This window comes from Pan troglodytes, chromosome 9 (genome assembly GCF_028858775.2).
Source record: "Pan troglodytes isolate AG18354 chromosome 9, NHGRI_mPanTro3-v2.0_pri, whole genome shotgun sequence".
Lineage (NCBI taxonomy): Eukaryota > Metazoa > Chordata > Mammalia > Primates > Hominidae > Pan > Pan troglodytes.
The window spans coordinates 80,309,949-80,331,639 of record NC_072407.2 but is presented as its reverse complement, the minus strand read 5'-3'; the positions used below and the strand labels follow the sequence as shown (position 1 = coordinate 80,331,639).

The 21,691-nt window shown below is 40.0% G+C and overlaps 1 protein-coding gene across 11 annotated transcripts in view; it reads left to right on the top strand.

Moving 5' to 3' along the window:
- The window catches only part of GAB2 (GRB2 associated binding protein 2), a 202,899-nt gene that overhangs the window by 111,818 nt on the left and 69,390 nt on the right, over window positions 1–21,691 (top strand). For 5 of the 11 annotated variants that reach the window (XR_010147293.1, XR_010147291.1, XR_010147292.1 and 2 more), the window contains exon 1: window positions 7,262–7,365. The exons of the other annotated variants lie outside the window; for them this stretch is intronic. The gene's annotated coding sequence lies outside the window, so the exon portion shown is untranslated. Of the gene's footprint in view, window positions 1–7,261; window positions 7,366–21,691 lie in introns of those variants that run through there. 11 annotated transcript variants of the gene reach the window in all.

Below are 21,691 nucleotides of genomic sequence, written 5' to 3'. Positions count from 1 at the left end.
TTCACTTCTTAAGATGAAAAGGTCCTGGTGCTTTATATCCAGAAGTGCTCATCACTTACCTCCACACAAAGAGGCAACTCTGAACCTGCTAAGTGGCCACACCAGATTATAAAGTTACAAAGAAGGCTGGCTGCAAGGCACCTGGAGCCTCCCTGTGCCACCTCCCCTCTGTGGAGCTCTCTTGCCCTGCCTAAACATTCAGGATTCATTCCTGTCTAAAGCCCTGATCTCCATTCTGTATTAGTTTTATACCTTAAAGTAAATCTAAATTGTGTAGAACACTGCTGGGCAATTTTTGCAGTTTCAGAGACAAGACTCATTTTAGAATAAAAGGCTTTGGGTCCTATCTATAAAAAAATAAAAAAAGACTGGAGTTTTTGTCCCAGCTCTGCCACAGACTTCCATGTATGAGTTTAGTAAGATATTACCATTTTCTCAACCACTGCTCCTTGATCTGTAGAATGATTATGATAATCCCTTTCTTTCCCTATTCATAAGGCAATTTTGAAAGTATGAAAAGGGATTTATATTCTGAGGTCTCATCAGTACTGAGTCCTCAGTTGGCATTCAGCTCAGCTCAGTTCCCATGCTATCTCTAGAAGGGAAGGAGAGGCACTGTGCCTGTCCTCCCAGAGAGAGTAAGGAAGGCTTTTGGGCATTCAAGTGGAATCTTGAAGGATTAATAGGATTTTCACAGGGAATATCACATTAAAGCAGTTTGCTTTGCCTGGAATGTCAGATGTTTTGAGGCTGAGAAATAGGCATGGAGGGAGGGAAGGTTGAAAATTTCAGGTAGCAGTTTGGAACCAAATGAAGGAAGGCCCTTGAATGCTATCGTGAGTAGTTTAGACTTGGCACTGTAGGACAGTGCTTTTCAAACTTTTTCATATTACATTATACAAAGAAAACAATACTTTAATGTCAGGCTGCAGGTAGCTATTGGCAAGGGGTAACTGGCCCAGGGACTACAGCTTCTCTGAGGGCTAAAGGAATTAAAAACTTTTAATAACTTGGCACTTCATCACTGGTTGAAAAGCACTGCTAGGCAATAAGGAGCCTGGTTAAGAAACTTCAGGAAAAATATTTCTTCTTTGTCTCTCCAGAGTCTAAGATTGTAATGTGACTTCTACTCTAGATTCTTGCCTTGGGAGCCTGGCCCTTGCCGAAATCGAGTACACCAAAAATGAGTCAGCCTATCACTACAGGTCCTATACCATTAAAAGGTTAATAGGAGATTAGTAATTGCCAGGGGGTGGAAGAAGGGGAAGATGGAGATTGACTAATGGGTATGGGATTGCTTTTTGGGGTGATGAAAATGTTCTGGAATTAGATAATGGTGATGTTTGCATAATCTTGTGAATATACAAAAAACCCTAAATTGTATACTTGAAAGGGGTGAATATTATGGAATATAAATTATATCTCATTAAAAAGTAAAAGCATAATAGGAGAATGTTATGAACAACTTTACTTCAATAAATTTGATAAATGAAATTCTATAAAAGACACACATATCAAAACTGACACAAGAAGAAAGCAAAAATCTGAAGAGCCCTATACCTGTTAAAATAATTTAATTATAATTTTAAATATATAATTTAAATATAATTCATGGGCCGCATTTGTCTGCCCTTCCCCCAACTTTGCCCTAATTTTCACTAAATCTTTGCTTAATTCAGTGCTTTGAATATAACTGAGATCAGTTCTTTCAAGGACATGAGAATGAGGTCCCTCAAGAGAATAACTTTTGTTTCTCCAACATGCAGAGGACTGGCAAAAGCTCATCTGTTGCTTTGCCAATGGGAGAGGTAAGAAACCTCCAGGCCTGGATGGCTTCTTCAGTAAATTCAATCAAACAGTAAAGGAAACATAATCCCTAAATTGATCAATAGATTCAGTGAAACCCCAGTCAAAATCCCAGCACTTCTCTTTTTTGGGTAAAAATTGACAAACTGATTCTAAAATCCGTATGGAAATGCAAAGGACCAAGAATAACCAAAACAACTTTGAAAAAGAACAAAGTTGGAGAACTTACACTACCTGATTTCAAGACTTATTATAAAACTGCAGTAATTGAGACAGCATGATACTGACATATATGAAAAATGATATTATTTAAACATAGGAAGTCTAGAAATAGGCCTACATGTATTTGATCAATTGGTTTTTAACAAAAATGCAAAGGTAATTTGATAAGAAAAGGATATTTCTTTTCAACAAATGCTGCTAGAACAGCTGGATATCCATGTGTAAAAAAATTGAACCATGACCTTTTTCTCATACTCCATACAAACATGGGTCATAGACAAATATCAAAGCTAAAATTATAAAACATTTATAAGAAAAGCAAAAAATCTTTTTGACCTTGGGGTAGGCAAAGATTTCCTAGATAAGACACAAAAAAAGCCTAAACCATTTTTTAAAAAATTTTGTATTTCCACAGGTTTTTGGGAACAGGTGGTATTTGGTTACATGAGTAAGTTCTTTAGTGGTGATTTGTGAGATTTTGGTGCACTCATCACCCGAGCAGTATACACTGAACCCAGTTTGTGGTCTTCTGTCCATCACCCTCCTCTCACCCTTTCCCGAGTCCCCAAAATTCATTGCATCATTCTTTCTTTTGCTTTTGCATCCTCATAGCTTAGCTCCCATTTATGAATGAGAACATACAATGTTTGGTTTTCTATTCCTGAGTTAATTCACTTAGAATAATAGTCTCCGTCCCATCCACGTTGCTGTGAATGCCATTAATTCATTCCTTTTTATGGTCGACTAGTATTCCATCATATATCTATCTGTATAGATACATATATATATCTCAGTTTCTTTATCCACTCATTGATAGGTATTTGGGATGGTTCCACATTTTTGCGATTGCAAATTGTGCTGCTATAAGCATGTGTGTGCAAGTATCTTTTTTGTATAATGGCTTCTTTTCCTTTGGGTAGATACCCAGTAGTGGGATTGCTGGATCAAATGGTAGTTCTACTTTTAGTTCTTTAAGGAATCTTCACACTGTTTTCCATAGTGGTTGTACTAGTTTACATTCCCACCAGCTGTGTGGAAGTTTTCCCTTTTCACTGCATCGATGCCAACATCTGTTTTGTTTTGTTTTTAATGGCCATTCTTGCAGGAGTAAGGTGGTATCGCATTGTGGTTTTGATTTGCATTTGCCTGATCATTAGTGACGTTGAGCATTTTTTCATATGTCTGTTAGCCATTTGCATATCTTCTTTTGAGAATTGTCTGTTAGTGTCCTTAGCTCACTTTTTGATGAGATTGGTTTTTTCTTGCTAATTTGCTTGAGTTCATTGTAGATTGTGGATATTAGTCCTTTGTCAGATGTATAGACTGTGAAGATTTTCTCCCACTCTGGCCTGTTTACTCTGCTGACTGTTCCTTTTGCCATGCAAAAGCTCTTTAGTTTAATTAAGTCCCAGCTATTTACCTTCGTTTTTATTACCTGTGCTTTTGGGTTCATGGTCATGAAATCTTTTTCTAAGCCAATGTCTAGAAGGGTTTTTCTTCTGTTATCTTAATAGAATTTTTATAGTTTCAGGTCTTAGATTTAAGTCCTTGATCTATCTTGGGTTGATTTTTATATACGGTGAGAGACGAGGATCCAGTTTCATTCTACTACATGTGGCTTGCCAGTTATCCCAGCACTGTTTGTTGAATAGGGTGTCCTTTTCCCATTTTGTTTTTGTTCGCTTTGTTGAAGATCAGTTGGCTTTAAATATTTGGGTTTATTTTTGGGTTCTCTATTGTGTTCCATTGGTCTATGTGCCTGTTTTTATACCAGTACCATGCTGTTTAATGATTATAGCCTTACAGTATAGTTTGAAATCAGGTAATGCGATGCCTCCAGATTTGTTCTTTGCTTAGCCTTGCTTTGGTTATGTGGCTAAATGACTCAAAAAAGCCTGAACCATTTTAAAAATTGATGTTGGACTCATCAAACTGAGAAACGTTTGTTCTTTAAAAGATACCACTAAAGACTGGGTACGGTGGCTCACGCCTGTAATCTCAACACTTTGAGAGGCCAAGGTGGGCAGATCACCTGAAGTCAGGAGTTCAAGACCAGCCTGGCCAACACGGTGAAACCACGTCTTAAAAAAGAAAAATACAAACATTAGCCAGGCTTGATGGTGGGTGCCTGTAATCCCAGCTGCTCAGGAGGCTGAAGTGGGAGAATCGCTTGAACTTGGGAGGCAGAGGTTGCAGTGAGCCCAGATCACGCCATTGCACTCCAGCCTGGGTGACAGTGCAAGAATCTGTCTCAAAAAAAAAAAAAAAAAAAAAAAAAAAAAACACAAGGTTCCACTAAGAAAATGAATATGTATAATTATTATTTGTCAATTAAAAATAATAATTTAAATTCCAAAAAAGAAAAAGCAAGCCACAGACTGGGAGAAAATGTCCTCCCTTGCTCCCATTATGTGTGTGTGTATGTGTCTGTGTCTGTCTGACAACTGCATCCAGAATATGTAAAGGACTTATAACTCAATAATACCCCCAAAATTAATTCTAAAATGGTGAAAGAATTGAACAGACCTATCACAAAAGAAGATAAATGACAACTAAACACATGGAAAGTTGCTTACCATCGTTAATCATCAGAGAAATGGAAATTAAAACCACAGCGAGGCTGGGTGCAGTGGCTTACACCTGTAATCCCAGCACTTTGGGAGGCCAAGGCAGGTGGATTACTTGAGGTCAGGAGTTGGAGACTAGCCTGGGCAACATGGTGAAACTCCATTTCTACTAAAAATACAAAAATTAGCTGGGCATGGTGGCAGGTACCTATAGTCCCAGCTACTTGGGAGGCTGAGGCTGGAGAATTGCTTGAACCTGGGAGACAGAGGTTGCAGTGAGCCGAGGTCATGCCACCGCATTCCAGCCTGGGCAACAGAGTGAGGCTCAGTCTCAAAAAAAAAACAAAAAACAAAAAACAAAACCACACAGTGAGATATCATTACCCACCCCTACAGTCGCCATAATGACCAAGTCTTGTGAAGGAATTAGAATTCTCATACGTTGTTGATAGGACTGCAAAAACAGTACAACAATTTCAGAAAACAATGTGGTAGTTTTTTTTTTTTTTTTTTATAAAATTAAACGTAGACTTACTATGTGACCCATCCATTCCACTCCTAGGTATTTAACCAGGAGAAATGAAAACCTATGCTCACAAAAAAGACTTGTACAATAATGTTCATAGCTATTTTGTTCATAATGGCTCCAAGCTGGAAACAACCTTATTTATTATCCCTCAGTAGGTGAATGGATAAATAATGGTACCTCCATCATACACTACTCAGCAATTTTTTAAACTACTGATACATGCAGCAATATGAGTCAGTAATTACAACTTCATGTTGTGCATAAAAAGCCAGGCACAAAAGAATATATACTGCATGATTCCATTTTTTGTGATGTTCTAGAAAAGACAAATTTATAGTAATAGCAGATCAGTGTTTGCCTGGCACCAGGATAGGGAGTGAGGATTCACCTGGAAAGGGCACAAGGGAACTCTTTGGGGTCATGGAAATGTTGTGTCTTGATTGAGGTGGTGGTTAGATGGTAAATACATTTGTAAAATCCAGCCATCTGAACTGTTAAGATGGATGCATTTTACGTTATCTAAATTATATCTATGTAATGATGATTTCTGGCAACAAGAAAACAAAAGAAAAAAAAGGATCAGCCCAGGGTCATTCTTTTAATTCTGTATACTGAATTCTTACAAATTAAACAAAAGCCTTTCCAATAGCTCCTAGAGAGGCTAAGGAAGTCTCTGTATGGGAATGTTTTCCAGCTACATATGCAATACTCCAAGCAGCTGGACTGATGTAAATTGGGGCTCCCAGGAGCAAGATAGTCCATTTACTTGATCACCTGAATTAATCTTTGGAATTTGGTTCTGTTTCTCATGTCATCCTTTGAATGATTTCCCTCCATTTTTGTAGAATACTGTGACCAGGGAAGAGAAGCCAAGTTCCTGAAGGGCCCCATTATTTGTTCATTCTGTACCTTGGAAGTAGCTTTTCATGATACTGTATTTGCTTATGACCAGCAAATTCCACTGTGTACTGGACTCCAGATGGCTAGTCCAGATGGGAAAAGCTCTCCAGAAAGCACCAGACTTTGTGCGCATGTTCATGTGTCTTCACAGTTTGGGCACCTTTGGGAGAGTCAGTCTAGCACAGTCCAGAAGCTCTGCCTGACATTTTCAATCCTCTGTCTTTTCCTGTGATCTTAAAATGTCAGAAATTGAAGTGATGGTGGGAACAATAATAAAGTCAACACTTGTACGTTATAGATGAGGAAATGGCCCAGAGCAGGAAAGTGTTTATTTTCCCCCATAAGTTCACATTTCAAAGACAGCTGGAATCACAACCTGAATATCTAAACTCCTGATACATTTATTCCTCTAGTGCAGGTCACTAAGTCAAGGCTACATCCTGTCAATCATCATTAACAATTTAGTGCATTGTTTCTCAAAATAGGGTCCTTGAATAGTCTGTAGTAGAGTCATTTGAGGTTTGTATCCCTGGACTGTACTCCAGACCTACTGATCTGAATCCCTGTTGAGACTGAGGCCTGGTATTCTCCATTGTGAACAGATGTCTTAGTGATTCTGATGCACATTGAAGTTTGAATACCACTGTTGAAGACAGTAGTGAGCTAATTTAAAGCAAAGAAGTAAAACAATCCGATGTATATTTACGAAAATATGGAACCAGGTCTTTGGAGGGCCTGCGGGACTGAGAGAGAAGCCTTTGTCCCAGAAGAAAGGAAACAATTTATATTCCTGGGCATCATTTGTCTCCTCTTCCCCCAGCTTTGCCCTGGTTTTCCCTGGTAACCTTTGCTTAATTCAGTGCTTTAAATATAACTGAGATCAGACCATTCAAGGACATGAAAGCAAGGTCCCTCAGGGGAATGACCTTTCTTTCTCCAATATTTAAAGGGTTGGCAACAGCTCATTTGTTGCTTTGTCAATGGGAGAGGTAATTCCCCTAATGGATTTCGAGTCCTCTGTAGAAAGGTTGACCTGGTCTTTGGGGAATGAACCTCACAGAATTCAATCAGTGTAATTACTGATACAGGGCTTTTTGGTTTCCCAGATGTGACCCTGTCTCTCTCATACACATCAAATTCATCTTGTCCCTTTGTCTTTCATGTGGTAGAGGCAGAGAATGGATAGAATGCACCATAATAGGCTTGTCAGAGAGATGTGACTGTGATTCTCTTCTCCGTCATAATGAGTCATAATACAGCCCACCCACTTGCTCAAGCTGGAAATCTTGAAGTCTTTATTCTTCCTTCTCCGGTATCTCCCATATTCTGTCCATTATCAAGGTTAGTCATTTCAGCCTCTGAAATATATCTTGGTTGCATATGCCCTCTTCAATGTATATACCTTTTGCCACTGCCCTGGTCCATATCACCATTATTTCTTGAGCAGTAGTCTATCTGGGCTTCCTACTCATGCTCTTGCCCTACTTCAATGCAATTATTATAGGCCAGAATGATCTTTTAGAATTTTAAATATGGAAAAATTTAAAACCATTCACTGCTCTCATGTTCTATTTACTTAAAAATATAGAATTATGTGGATTAAAATGTGAAAGTTCCCTGTATCTTTTCTCTTATATGCCCATTCCCCTCAACAAGGAGCCATTGGTAGCAATTTGAAATGCTTTTCTAAGCATTTGTAAAATGTGTGTATGTGTGTATGCTATATATACACTTTATGTGGTTGTATGTATGTTTGTGTACATAAACATGGTATATTTAATATAAATAATATGTGAATAATATAAATAGTATAATACACGGTTCTCAAGCTCATTTGCCAATATATTGATTTATTAATCATGCCCCTATTGAGGGATCTTATTAAGATCCCTATTGAGGGATTTTATTTAAGATAAAATCTAAACTTCAATCTACCCCTGCCTTTTGCTTGTTCTACCTTCCCCTTTGTTTACTGTGTTCCAGCCATGACCTCCTGTCAGGTTCTCCCATAACCCAAGCTCGCTTCCTCTTCAGGGCCTTTACCTATGCTGTTCTCCCTGCCTGAGCTACTCCCCTGGGTGCACGACAGTAGTTCCCATATGATGGACTGCTGTGTCCTGGGTCCTTCAAAACACACACACTCCCTCACACCCAGTATTGCTTATGAACTGAATAAGTGTTTTCCATGAATTTGTACTTTTTTCCCCAAAAAATATGGATATTCTGATTAAAGGAATAATGAATTCATTGTAGTTTTTTCTTCATTAACAAATACTTAAAAATATGTTATTTTCTGGAGGAATTCTCAGATTTTTTAATTTTATAATATTTTAAAATATATTATTATAATATTTGACTTACCTTAAATAATTTTCTCTCCACAGTTTTCTCATCCTCCCCACATAAACGTCACCAAACTTACCTTTATCATTTGAGTACACCAAACTTTTTCATATACAGTGAATCCTCATATTCACACGTTCTAGATTCTGTACTCACTGAAATTTACTTGTAACCCCAAAATCAATACTCACCATGTATGGACTGAATGTTTGTGTCCCTCCAAAACGTGTATGTTGAAATCTTATCCCTGATGTGTTGGTATTAGGAGGTGGGGCCTTTGGGAGGTGATTAGGTGGGCTGTGAGGGCAGAGCCCTCGTGAAGGGGATTTTTGCCCTTACAAAAGCAGCTTGAGGGCTTCCGTTGTCCCCTCCAACATCTGTTAGAAACAGGGCCCTCACCAGACACCAAATCTGCTGGTGCCTTGATCCTGGACTTACCAGCCTCCAGCACTGTGGACTGTAAATTTCATGTTTATAAATAACAGTCTGAGGTATTTTGTTTTACCAGCCTGAACAGACCAAACAGCATGCTTTGGCTGTTAATCTCAGACATTCACATGGACAGGGCAGTGAAAACATCTGAGTCTCCTGACGTGCACATTCCCAGCTGAGGTGGCACAAGGCAGTGTTTTGTGTACTTATTTCGCTTCTCATCCTGTAAACAAGTGTCTTCTTTGTCATATATCGGGTACCATGTTTTTTGCATTTTTGTGCTTTTTGTTGGTGATTTCACTGTTTAAAAAGATCCCCAAGCATAGTACTGAAGTTCTGTCTAGTGTTTCTAAACACAAGAAGGCTGTAATGTGCCTTACTGAGAAAATACATGTATTAGATAAGCTTTGTTCAGGCAGAGTTGAAGTGCTGTTAGCCATGAGTTCAGTCTTACTGAATCAACAAATATTAAATAAGGTGTCTTTAAACAGAAACACATATAAAACGAGGTTATGTATTGACCGATTGATAAAAATGTGACCAGAGGCTAAGAGGAACCTAATCTGGTATTTTTCCCCTAGAGCAAGGGTCCCCAGCCCCCTGGGCCGAGGACCCTTACCAGTCTGGCCTGTTAGGAACCGGGCCTCACAGCAGGAGGTGAGCAGCTGGTGAGTGAGCATTACTGTCTAAGCTCCACCTCCCATCAGATCAGCGGTGACATTAGATTCTCATAGAAGAGTAAACTCTATTGTGAACTGCACATGCAAGGGACCTAGGTTGCATACTCCTTATTAGAATCTAATGCCTGATGATCTGAAGTGGAACAGTTTCATCCCAAAACCGTCCCTACCCCTTTCCATGGAAAAATTATCTTCCACAAAACCAGCCATTGGTGCCAAAAAGGTTGGGGATCGCTGCCCCAGAGGAATGATTCAATATTAACTAATACAGTGTTTGTGCTGACTTTACAGACCATAACTACCAGAAATAACAAGAGTCACCTATACTCATCTTACTCTCTTTTCCTGAAAGTTCTCCCTCCAGCAGTTTTTCTTCACCCAGCAAAACTCTTCACATCCTTCAATACCCAATCCAAGTGCCACCTGTCGTGTAAAACTTCTGTGACTCCTCGAGGCAAGCAGAGTAGTCCTCTCCGTCAAGCATCCACTATTCATGTGGGTGCTGAGAACACCTACATGAACTGTGCTGAGAACCTCTGTTCATACCATTATAAGAGCACTGACCATGTACTGAGTTACCTATGTACTGTACTTGTCTGCCCTTTCCATAAGTCATGAGATCCTGAAGGACCTGGCATTACTGGATTTCATAAATGTTGATTGAATGATTGGAATGAGGAAGGGAGAGTTTGTGTAGGTGTGAGTAAATGCTAATGGAAAAGACATTGAAAGTGAAGGAAAAAGAAAGTGGATTGAATAATGAATATGATCAGGGCTCTTGTAAAGGACTCCTGAGTTACTCCGGTGGTAGCAAACTGGTTCGGACACATGGTTACAGCCTGTATTGATCAGTGACCTAAGTTACCTTAAATGAGGAAAGAGTTTATTGACCCGGAAAGTCTAAGGGGAAAATCTAAATCTGGCCTCAGCCTCAGGTTAAGACTCATTTCGCCATTCTAACTGGTGTGAGATGGTATCTCATTGTGGTTTTGATTTGCATTTCTCTGATGGCCAGTGATGATGAGCATTTTTTCCTGTGTCTTTTGGCTGCATAAATGTCTTCTTTTGAGAAGCGTCTGTTCATATTCTTCACCAACTTTTTGATGGGGTTGTTTTTTTCTTGTAAATTTGTTTGAGTTCATTGTAGATTCTGGATATCAGCCCTTTGTCAGATGAGTAGATTGCAAAAATTTTCTCCCATTCTGTAGGTTGCCTGTTCACTCTGATGGTAGTCTCTTTTGCTGTACAGAAGCTCTTTAGTTTAATTAGATCCCATTTGTCAATTTTGGCTTTTGTTGCCATTGCTTTTGGTGTTTTAGACATGAAGTCCTTGCCCATGCCTATGTCCCGAATGGTATTGCCTAGGTTTTCTTCTGGGGTTTTTATGGTTTTAGGTCTAACATTTAAGTCTTTAATCCATCTTGAATTAATTTTTGTATAAGGTGTAAGGAAGGGATCCAGTTTCAGCTTTCTACATATGGCTAGCCAGTTTCCCCAGCACCATTTATTAAATAGGGAATCCTTTCCCCATTTCTTGTTTTTGTCAGGTTTGTCAAATGGCGATCATTAAAAAATCAGGAAACAACAGGTGCTGGAGAGGATATGGAGAAATGGGAACACTTTCACACTGTTGGTGGGACTGTAAACTAGTTCAACCATTGTAGAAGTCAGTGTGGTGATTCCTCAGGGATCTTGAACTAGAAATGCCATTTGACCCAGCAATCCCATTACTGGGTATATACCCGAAGGTATAAAGACACATGCACCTGTATGTTTATTGCGGCACTATTCACAATAGCAAAGACTTGGAACCAACCCAAATGTCCAACAACGATAGACTGGATTAAGAAAATGTGGCACATATACACCATGGAATACTATGCAGCCATAAAAAATGAGTTCATGTCCTTTGTAGGGACATGGATGAAGCTGGAAACCATCATTCTCAGCAAACTATCACAAGGACAAAAAACCAAACACCGCATGTTCTCACTCATAGATGGGAATTGAACAATGAGAACACATGGACACAGAAAGGGGAACATCACACACCAGGGCCTGTTGTGGGGTGGAGGGAGCGGGGAGGGGATAGCATTAGGAGATATACCTAATGTTAAATGACGAGTTACTGGGTGCAGCACACCAACATGGCACATGTATACATATGTAACTAACCTGCACGTTGTGCACATGTACCCTAAAACTTAAAGTATAATAAAAATAAAAAAAGACTCATATTTCATCAATATCCATCTTTTAACCTGCTTGCATGCTCTCGCTCTCCCTCACTCTCACACGTACTCTTTCTCTCTTGCTCTCTCTCGGTTGGCTGTTCTTAGGCGACAAATAGTGGTTCCTGCAACTTCAGGGAAATATTGTCACAACCCTTTGTCCAGTGACACAGCCAGCTTGAGTAACACAAAACAAAGGTCCTGGAGTTGAATCTTAATGACTCTGAGCTGGCTTGGAACATAACGCTTGTCGCTAAACTGATCACAGTGGCATGTAGGATGAAATGGTGCAAATTGGCTTAATCTAGATTACCATGATCTACTCCTTGAAGCCTATAGTTGGAGTCAGCTTTATATAAAGGATTCTAGGTGATCTTTTGTGTTTATGGTGTCTGTGTACCATCTTACCTGGAATAGAGATTGTGTTAAATTAACAGATCATCTGACTGAGAGGTTTTTTTCCCCCAAAACAGAAGCAAATAAACATTATTTTGTTCCTTTGGTATAACTTTCATTGAACAGTTATATAGTGCTTTGGGAGTATCAAGTCCTGTGCTAAATAAATGCTGGAGATACAAAAGCCCCTGACCTCAGAATGTCATAGTCTTGGGGTAAGAAAAAATTCATTCTGTGCCCGAGGAGCAAATAAGTTCCTTTAAAGTCCGAGGGAAACTGTACTTACCTGCCCTTTCTCAGATGAATGAGTCCAGAACAAATACAGTTAACTATGCTGCTCTCTCCTAGGGGATTTGCATTTGAGGAGTGGAAATAACTTTGGACTAGGAGCTGAGGCCTAGATTCTAGTTGCATTATTGCCATCTGCCATCACCAATTAACTATAAACTTGAATTCATAAACTCTGTGGCCAGTGTTTCTCAAAGTGTAGTGAGCAATTCATCTGCAGTAGCTTCACCTCAAGTTCTTTGTGGGTCTGGACCCACAGAATAAGAAGATCTTGGGCTGTGGTCTCTGTAAGTTGTTTAATCTCTATGAACTTCTTTTTCCTCATCTGTTAAGAGGATCGTATTTACCTTGCAGCATTTGTTAAAGGATTAAATGTGATAATGAGTAGAAAGCACATGGCAGGTAGCAAGAGCTCAGCAAATACACTTTTAAAAATTTCCTCAGAGAGTATAAAGTCTCTATGGTCCAGAGTAGTCGAAGGATTGCTAGAGGAAGGATAGCAAAAAGCCTTTCCTCGCTCAGGAAGTGTGCCTTCAAAAATGTGTAACTGTTACATGACTCCCACTGTACTCTTGTAATGTTTGCTGTTAACTATTATGGGACACGAGACTGGCATAGTAGCTTCGTGTTGAAATATATTAGGATAGACTTGTACATCATATGTTCAGAAGTGAGATCAGATTCCCCTGTGTCTTTGTGTTTGTTTGAGCTAGAACTCAACCACATCACCACCTGGGAGTTGACAGTTGAAAATATTTCTAAACCTCCAGAATCTTCTATCTTCTGCCCTGACTTTGGTATACCAAAGATAACAGAACTCTTCTTTGATGACTAAGGACTTCTCAGGGTCTCAAATCATCTTTTCTGATACCAAATCTCACGTGCCTTCTGGCTAAGGTTGTAGAAGGGGCAAGACATTACTTGGAAGAGGCTTTTGCGAAACTCCTGGAATAGGCGTGTCCTTTTAACTTCCCGCTTTCTGAAGAGGGTAAAACCAAAAACTGCCAGTAAACCTAGAGAATCCTATGAAGTGAGGTTTATGGTTAATCTGAATCTAACTGAGGTTACTGGGTGATACCAATAATTTAAACCTGTTAGGCGGGTATATGAAGAACATAATAGTTGTATCTTCAAAAAGCTCTTTGCCTTATTTTTTAAAAATTCACCAATAACAAAGACTGACTCTCTCTCTCTCTCACACACACACACACACACACACACACACACACACACACACACACACACAGCCCTACACACCTCTTAGTGAAGCTCCCAGGTGGAAATGTGGTTATTCAGAAGAACACATCCCTCTGTTCTAAGAATCTGAGTAATCTGATTAAATGAGGTGTTACCATATCATGTTTTCTTAGTTAAAAAATACATAAGGGGCTGGGTACAGTGGCTCATCTGTAATTCCAGCACTTTGGGATGCTGAGGTGGGAGAATTACTTGAGCCTATGAATTTGACATTAGCCTAGCCAGCATAGTGAGACTCCATCTCTAAAAAAAAAAAATTAACTGGGTATGATGGCGCATCCTGTGATCACAGCTAAATGGGAGGCTGAGGTAGGAGGATCGCTTGAGCCTAGGAGGTCGGGGCTACAGTGAGCCATGTTTGCGCCACTGCACTCCCGTCTGGGCAACAGAGGGAGACCCTGACGCAAAAAAAAAAAAAAAAAAAAAGAAAGAAAGAAAGAAAAAAGTAAGTCTCTCAAGATAGGGGAGAATAGACCTTAGGTAGTCTCTTGTCCATCTATTGATCTACTCTTTTTTTTTTTTGAGACAGAGACAGAGTCTTGCTCTGTCGCCCAGGCTGGAGTGCAGTGGTGCGATCTCGGCTCACTGTAAGCTCTGCCTCCCAGGTTCAAGCCATTCTTCTGCCTCAGCCTCCCAAGTAGCTGGGACTACAGGTGCTCGCCACCACGCCTGGCTAATTTTTTTTTTTTTTGTCGTTTTAGTAGAGATGGTTTCACCGTATTAGCCAGGATGGTCTCAATCTCCTGACCTCGTGATCTGCCTGCCTCGGCCTCTCAAAATGCTGGGATTACAGGCGTGAGCCACCGCGCCCAGCCTTGATCTACTCTTTGAGCCCTTCTACTGTCACACTCCCCAACCCTCCCACCCTTTGTTTAGGCCAGGAGTCAACAAACAAATCCTGCCCACCACTTCTTTTTCTAAGCAGTTTTATTGGAACACAGCCATGCCTGTTTGCTTATGAATTGTGTATGGTTGCTGTCATGCCACTATAGAACTGAGTAGTTATGACAGAGAAAATATGACCTGTAAAACCCAAAATATTTGCTAACATCCTTAACAAAGTTTGCCGGTCCCTCACCTTGCCTCTTTCTTCAAAATCTCCAGTGTTGAGTATTCTCCAGTTTCCAAGAGACCTGCTTTGGACCACTCATTTAGAAAGTTCTTACGTTCTAAAAAAAATAAAATTTGGTTTTCCGTAGACTGCTCCTGCTGGTACTTGTTCAACTTGAGTATGTTGAGTAACTAAAAATAAATCAAATCGCTCTTCCACATATTGGCAGCCCTTTATATCTTAGAACAACACTATGATCATGACTCCAGGCAGAATCTTGCAGAATCCTGGTGTGATAAACTTTCACGTGCCTTCATTGTCACCAGAAGGGAGCATAACACTCTTGCAAAGCTAAATTGTGGCCCACCTAGGTTTTCTGGGTGCCAAGAGCAATAAGAGGAAGTTATAGCCTCATTCTACATGCTTGAAGACCTTGAGATCTAACCCAAAGGATAGAGACAGGTTCATGTGACATGTACTGTCTGTTCAACAGCTAGGAGTGATGCAACTTCCAGGTCATATGTACCCACACTTTGTGGTCTTGATGGTTGTGAAATGGTTTGTTTTCTGACAGAAGGAAAACAGTCACTTCTATTTCATCAGAGATGGGAGTGGCATACCCTTGATCCTAGACACAAATTCTTTTTTCCAACTTTCTTGACAGCAGACCCTATCCATATACTTCTTTAAGCCCCACTGTTAAGTAAAGTGACTTTCATTGTCTTTTGTCTCCATTATTACTACCCTAATTTAGATTGCCATCTTCTCTCACCATTGCAGACTATCGCAACAGCTTCTTAATTGTTTTCTTGTCTCTTATTTTTTATTTTTCTGGTTTGTCTCCCTCACTTTGCCAGATAAGAGCACAGCATTGGTTAACATTTCTCTGCTGATCTATACTCTTCAATGGCTCCCCATTACAAATAAAGGAAAGATGAAACTTCTTAGGGTGGCATTCAAGGCTTTTCAGGACCTCCAAACTCTTCCTTTCCTCCCTCTTTTCCATATTGAGAAGACTGTGCCATATTCTCTGAACCTATTTTATCTGTTCCCATGCCCAGGCCTTGGTCACTGGTCATACTGTATGTTGTATTTAAAAAAGAAAAAAAAAAAAAAAAAAGGTCCTGTTCTTCCTTTCCAAAACCGCATATCAAACCCTACCTTCCTCATTGTTTGTGTTCATTGCTCCTTCTCTCTCGTGCATGTTTGCTTTCTCTCATGCTGTTTCTCTCTCTTAACCCTGAAAGTTTGATTCCCTGCTTCAGTGGTCTACTAGCGTATTATGTCTTTTTTTATGGTGCTTACAAAAAAATCTTCAAGTTTTAGGGATATATATTAATGTCTTAACTTCCTGAAACTTTGTAAATATTGTAAGTTACTTCAAAGGAGTATTTTTGGGCCTTGCCTCTTTTCTTTATCTGTCAAAGCATTCAACACATTTTGTGTTTGTTTTTACTGAATTCTATACAAGGAGCTTGTTGATTTCTCATGAAATGTACCTTAGATCCCAAAGATTTTCACCTTTTTTTCTAAACGTTTTATAGTTTTACATTTTACGTTTAAGTCCATGATTCATTCTGAGTTAGTTTTTGTATAAGATGTGAGACTTAGATTAAGGTCTTTACTCCCCTATGGATGCTTGATTGCTTCGGCACCATTTCTTGAAAAGGCCTTTTCTTTTCTTTTTTATATTAAAATTTTTAGTAGAGACAGGGTTTTGCCATGTTGGCCAGACCAATCTCGAACTCCTGGCCTCAAGTGATCCACCTACCTTGGCCTCCCAAAGTGCTGGGATTACAGGCACGAACCATGACAACTAGCTGTTTTCTTCATTGAATTGCTTTTACACGTTTGTGAAAAATCAGTTGGGCATATTGTGAGGGTCTGTTTCTGGGTTTTCTGTTCTAATCCATTGTTCTTCGCTTGATCTTAGCCAAACGGCCAAGAATTGATCTATTCCACTTTTCTGTGTCTGTCTCTTCGCCAGTGCTACACAGTCTTGATTGTTGTAGCTATATAATAAGTCTTAAAATCTGGCAGACTGATTCTTCCCATTTTATTTTTCAGAATTATTTTAGCTATTGTGCTTCCTTTGCCTTTTCATATACATTTTAGAACAATCTTATGTACATCTACAGACATTCTTGTGGGATTTTGATGGGAATTGTGTTAAATCTGTACGTCAGTTTGGGGAGATGCACCAAGTCGAGTTGTCCAATCCATGAATATGGTATGTCTCTTCATTTATTTAAGTCTCCTTTGATTTCTTTCATTAGCTTTGTATAGCTTTTAGCATACATGCCCTGCACAGCGATTTTTTTAGATTTATACCTTTTCAGTTTTTAAGAACAATTATAAATGGCATTGTATTTTTATTTTATATGCCTGCATATTCATCGCTAGTTAGAAGTAAATTGATTTTTGTATGATTATCTTGTATCCTGTGACCTTGTTGAACTCACTTATTAGTCCTGAGAGTTTTGTTGGGTTTTGTTGTAGATTTTTTGTGTTTTTTCTTTTTCTTTCTTCTTCTTTTTTTTTTTTTTTTCTTTGAGATGGAGTCTCACTCTGTTGCCCAGGCTGGAGTGCAGTGGCACCATCTCAGCTCACTGAAACCTCTACCTCCTGGGCTCAAGCAATTTTCCTGCCTCACCCTCCCTAGTAGCTTGGATTACAGGTACCCACCACCATGCCCAGCTAATTTTTGTATTTTAGTAGAGATGGGATTTCACCATGTTGGCCAGGCTGGTCTTGAACTCCTGACCTCAAGCAATCCACCCGCCTCGGCCTCCTAAAGTACTAGGATTACAGGCGTGAGCCACCGTGCCCAGCCACGATTTTTCTATATAGATAATCATGTCCTCTGCAAACAGGGACCATTTTTTTTTCTTCCTTTCCAATCAGTATACCTTTTATATATGTTTTTTGCTTTATCACCTTGACTAGAACTTCCAGCAATATGTTGAATAAGAGTGATAACAGTGGCTGGGCACGGTGGCTCACACCTGTAATCCCAGCACTTTGGGAGGCCAAGGCAGGTGGATCACTTGAGGCCAAGAGTTCAAGACCAGCCTGGCCAACGTGGTGAAACCCCATCTCTAATAAAAATACAAAAATTAGCCAGGTGTGGCAGTGCACACCTGTAATCCCAGCTACTTGGGAGGCTGAGGCACAAGAATCACTTGAACCCAGGAAGCGGAGCTTGCAGTGAGCCAAGATTGTGCCACTGCACTCCACCCTGAGCAACAGAGTAAGACTCTGTCTCAAAAAAAAAAAAAAAAAAAAAAAAATGATAAGAGCAAATGTCCTTGCCTTATTCCTGATCTTAGGAAAGAGGATTCAGTCTCTCAAATCTAAGTATAGGCCAGGTTTGCTGGTTCACACTTGTAATCACAGCATTTTGGGAGGCCAAGGCAGGAAGATTACTTGAGCCCAGGAGTTTAAGAACAGCCTGGGAAAAATAGTGAGACCCCCATCTCTACAAAAATTTAGAAATTAGCCAGGCATAGTGGCATGCACCTGTGATCTCAGCCACTCAGGAGGCTGAGGTGGGAGATTCACTTGAGCCCAGGAGGTTGAGGCTGCAGTGAGCCATGTTCATGCCTCTGCATTCCAACCTGAGTGACAGAGTGAGACCCTGCCTCAGCAAACAACCAAAAAAAACTAAGTATAACATTTGATAGTGGTCTTTTGTTGCTGCTCTTTTTCAAGTTGAAGAAGCTCCCCTCTGTTCCTGTTTTTCTGAGAGTTTTTATCAAGAATGAGTGTTTAATTTTATCAAATATTTTTTGCATTGAAAGATATGATCATGCAGTTTTTCTTCAGCCTATTAATATGGTAGATGACGGATTTCAAATATGGAATCAGCCTTACCTCCTTGGAATAAATTCCGTTTGGTCATGTGTTTTTATAGATTGCTGAATTCTATTTGTATTTTATGTGTAAGTCCATAATCCATTTTGAGTTAATTTTTGTATGAAATTTTATATAGACGTTAGAACAGGCCTGAAAAAGCTTTCTCTTTAATAGCATATTCAGGACTCATGTTCCGTATTCTCCTTGCATTGTGTGTCAGTAATCCAACAGCAGTTTTTCATTTTTGTATCATGGGATACTTTTCAGGTGAAGCTCCCAGACCCCCCTTATAAATATTTATTACATGGATACTGCACTTATCAGAATGAAGGGAACAAGGTGCCAAATAACTCACACCATAGAGAATCTATTACACATCTTTATCTTATTCTTTTTTCTGTAATCCTCTTGCTGTCCTTCTTTTCTACTTCCTACTGTGAAAGCTTACGTATATTTTAAGTTTTATTAATTTGAACAAATTAACATATTCATGGAATGAAAAAAAATCAACAGATCTTCCCTGAGCTCCTATATGTGTTAAGCACTCTGCCATGTAGTTTTTGGCCACATTGGACCTTAATCTCAGGATGCTCAGAACTTAAAGGGGAGAAAGACATATAAGCATTAGAAATGCCAAAGCAGGGAGTAGAAATGTCAAACCCGGGGAAAGAAATGCCAGCGTGGGGTAAGCACAGGTTAGTAAGGGAAAACAAGCAGAAGCACCTCCAGCTCTACCTGGGGGAGTCAATAAAGGCCTTCCAGGAGAAGTGACATTTGTGCTGGCACTGAGAGAACATAGAAATTCTCCAGATGGATGAGATAAGGTGAAAGCCTTTCTAGGCAGAAGCCATAGCTTGTGCAAAGACATAAAGTCATGAAATTACATGACTTACTATTTGGAGAATAATAGGTAATTTTTAGTGCTCCTGTAAATTCTGTGAGACGAGGAATTCATGCTGTATCCTCAGCATTAGAATAACACCTAGAGCGTAGTAAGCACTGAATAAATATTCATTGGATGTAAGGAAACAAAGGAGGGAAAGAGCGATGGAGGAAGGAAACATAATTGAGGTGAGAGTGGTAAGAAAGGTTTGGCAATAAAGAATTTTGTTCATGTCCTAGTTGGGAAGAGACAAGTACAAAAACACTCATGATTGTTGTAAAAACTGACATGCCTTGAAAAGAACATAAAAAGCATTATGAAGGTTCCGAGGAAATAGAGGTCCACTTCAGATGAATGGATCAGGGAAGTTGTCACTGAGGCCAGACACTTAGAGTTGTTTGTACTTGGTTCTGAATTGTTTGGCTTTTTAAAAACACATGGGGCCCCATGCCGTGGCTCACGCCTGTAATCTCAGCACTTTGGGAGGCTGAGGTGGGTGGATCAATTAAGGTTAGGAGTTCAATACCAGCCTGACCAACATGGTGAAACCCCGTCTCTACTAAAAATGCAAAATTAGCTGGGCATAGTGGCACACGCCTGTAATCCCATTTACTGAAGAGAGGCAGAGGCGGGAGAATCGCCTGAACCTGGGAGGTGGAAGTTGCAGTGAACGAGATGATGCCACTGCACACCAGCCTGGGTACTCTAAAAATATATGTAAATAAATAAAACGTGGAAGTGGAGAGAAGGTGTTGTGGTGGAAGAGGGATGTGTGAATTTGGGACTAGACTAGACAGCCTTGCTGACTCTGTCATAAATATATCAGTATTTTGTAGGCAGCCATTTATCAGCCTACACCACTTACTTGGAAGCAAAACCTGACAGGCTCTGATATTATCTGTAGCAAACATGGTTTTCTTGTTCATGAGGGTGTCTGTGTTTTTTGTGCTTGCACCTGCACACCAGAGATTTGGGGACAGCTCCTTCCACAGAGACAAGACTAACGGGGACACATCAACTGAAATGCCAGCTGAACTAGAAACAGATCTTTTTAAAATGCACCTTGGTGCCCACACACTATGTGTCTATGTGTGAACCTGCAGCACACAGAAGTACATGCATAATTCTGAAAGCAGTGACCGGGTTAAGATTTTAAATGACTATAAATAAATAGTACTTATTTTTATTTTTCTCAGCTCCATCCTCTCTGGCTATACCTCAATTTTCATTTCAATCTAAGGCTTATTGGGCACCAGTTATGTCTCCTTTGACCTGCTAGATAATAGAAGGATTTCATGCAAGAAAATGATTCATTAATTATATATATATTGATTACTAGCTATGTGCCAGGCAATATTCTAAACACCAAGGATGCATCATGGAATAAAAAGAACCAATCCTTGTCCTGGAGGAGTTTACTTTCTGGGAGGTGGGTGCGGAAAAGTCATAAAAATTGATATCTTTTGGGGGTATACATGCTTTGTGAGACCAGTAAAGCAGGGTAAGGGGGGAAAGAGAGTGGGAGCATCGGAGACCAGGAGTAGCCTGTCCAGTAATGTGACATTTGAATAAGGACTAGAAAAAAAGATTAAGCAATGGAAATATCTGGGGGAGGAGTGTTCCAGGGCCAGGAAACAACTAGACTAAAGACCGTGAGGCAGGAGCGTGCCTGGCACTGTGTAAGGCCACGTGGCCAGAGCAGAATAGGCAAGGCAGAGGGCAGCAGGAGCTGAGGTGAGGGGTGGGAATGAGGCTCAGTCCCATCAGGCCTGTAGGCCATTGTGGGGACTTTGGCTTTACTCTGAGTGAGATGAACAGCCATTGCAGATAGTGAGCGGAGAAGTGGCATCTTCTGATTTACTTCCTGCTTTCTTACTTTGCGGTTGAGGATAGACTGCAGGATGAAAGGGTGGAAGCAGGAAGACTACAAAATGGTGGACTAGACCAGGTGAGCAACAGTGGAGGTGAGGAGAAGCAAGCTCATTGTTGATATATTCTGAACTGTCTGAACTGACAGGATTTGCTTTTGGGTTAGATGTGTAGAGTATGAAAGGAGTCAGCTATGATATCTAGATTTTTGGTCTGACAACTGGAAGGCTGAAGGTGCTGGTAACTGAGATGGGAGAGAGTGCAGGAAGAACAGATCTGGGAGATATCAGGACCTCAGTTTTGAACACATCAATGTTGAGATACCTACTAGTGAGGAGTTGGATATACAACTCTAGGGCTAGAGATATAAATTTGGGAATCA